The following is a 2,138-nucleotide window of genomic DNA, read 5'->3' as shown; positions in this document are numbered from 1 at the left end:
ATCAGCTGCAGCTGGAGGATTGATTTGTTGGACAGGCCTGTGAAGACGCTGTTACAATAATCAATGCGACTAAAGATAAACGCATGGATGAGTTTCTCTAGATCTGGCTGAGACATTAGTCCTCTAATCCTGGAGATGTTCTTCAGGTGATAGAAGGCCGACTTTGTAATCGTCTTTATGTGGCTCGCAAGGTTCAAGTCTGAGTCCATCACTACTCCCAGGTTTCGGGCTGATCGTTAGGTTTTAGTTGTAATAACTGAAGCTGTGCATTGACTCTAGATCTATAACTCTAGATCTGTAGCTCTAGATCTATAGCTCTCTAGATTGTCCCTCTTTAGGTCCAAAAATAATTACTTCAGTTTTGTTTCTGTTCAGCTGGAGAAAGTTTTGGCACATCCACACATTTATCTGTTCTAAGCATTTATTCAGTGATTGGATGGGGTCAAAGGTCACCTGGTGACATCATAATATAGAGCTGTGCATCATCTGCATAGTTATGGTAGCTAATATTATTTCCTGTTATAACCTGAGCTAGTGGGAGAATATAAATATTGAATAAGAGGGGTCCTGGGATTGAGCCACATGTAACCTTTGACCTTTTTGATGGGAAGTTTCCCATTGAAACAAAGAAATCCCTGTTCTTTATGTAAGATTCACTGCTTGTGTTTATTCTCATAAGTAACTGATTCAATTTTGGCTTTTCAGTTTCTCTATTTTTGTTCTCTATTTTGTAATTATATGTCTATCTTAAAGTCTGAATTGAGTCGCATACATTTTATTTAACATATATTGTAAACAACAGCTTTAGAATATTTTTGGAGATATGTTATATCCACCATTAAAGACTTAAGTAAAGATACATTTGTGACTATGTAGAGGATGTGAAGAGTCGTTATATAGTTATATACATTTTCAGTAGTGCATCAGCACTACTGAAAATGAAAATGTTCATTTTCAGTACTTTCTGTACTGAAAATTCAGCACTACTGAAGTCCTGTTTCTTCAGCTGGATATTTTTCATGGGTAGTTCCCCTATTTGCCTGTGACTACCTTCTGATGGTATTCTGATATTTTCTTCTGCAACAGCACACGTTAGTCGATGCCTAACTTGAGTCTTCAGCCATCTTTCAGTGTTTCCTCTCTTGTTTGGAAAAGGCTGTCCGTACATCCAAGTGACTCAGTGACTTATAACCATCGTTTTGTCATAAGTATTCTGAAGATGATTTGTGTGTTTCAGGATGTCTTTCTGGCCTTGTCGAATATGCAATTTCAATCAAAATTGTTGTTAAATAAATCAAAAAGAAGTGGGTGAAATCTCGTGGCTCATGTGAAAATAAGGAGTCTGGTTTATAGTTAGAAAATAACTCCACTGAACAAAAATATAAATGCCCCATGTAAAAGTTAAGACTTTTATGAACATTTGGGTTACGAAACATAAAGAAAAACTGAAAATACATTTTCAGTAATTACCGATCTCCCCTTATCGGCATTGATAACTTCGTGGAACAGCTATTTGTGGCAGATTTACAGTCCTTTGATCATGATAGGGGTCTGGTTGAGGAATATGATTCTGATCAATTTGGCTTGTTGTGCAGACCAATAGTCTCATCAGCTGTGTGTGTCGCTGGTTACACAGATTGACGTGCCTGATGTGACTGACGAGCATGAGGTTGATTTGCAGAAGTGTCAGTCTGTTGGAAACAAATTCTTAAATAGCCTTTGGGCTGATAATGGACATTACTGCAATGATACTGCTCTGGCGGACATCCCTGCATCCAACATGCCAATGGCATGCTCCTGCATAACTTGTAACATCTGAGGCTTTATGACTTGTGACAAAATTTGACATTTTGGGGTGGCCTGTTATTGCCCCCTGTCCAAAGATTGTCCAGCTGTTGCTCATTCTGTGTGATCACCTTTCTGGACATGCCCCATCCATGCACTTAGTAATGCTCACTGACAGCAAGTTGGATTAAAAATTATACAGAAACCAAGAGAAGTATTATGTTTGTACAATGTCAGCAAATCCTCATTTACAGTTGCTAACTCCACTTGGCAACAATATTTGACATGGGACATTTTTGTTCAGTATATATAAACCATAGTTATTTTTGGAAGCTGCATATTTGTATCAGCTT

The sequence above is a fragment of the Poeciliopsis prolifica genome, unplaced genomic scaffold (genome assembly GCF_027474105.1).
Source record: "Poeciliopsis prolifica strain line A6 unplaced genomic scaffold, Auburn_PproV2 SCAFFOLD101, whole genome shotgun sequence".
NCBI classification, from domain to species: Eukaryota; Metazoa; Chordata; class Actinopteri; order Cyprinodontiformes; family Poeciliidae; genus Poeciliopsis; species Poeciliopsis prolifica.
The sequence above is the reverse complement of the archived record's forward strand: the minus strand, read 5'-3'. Positions refer to the sequence as shown.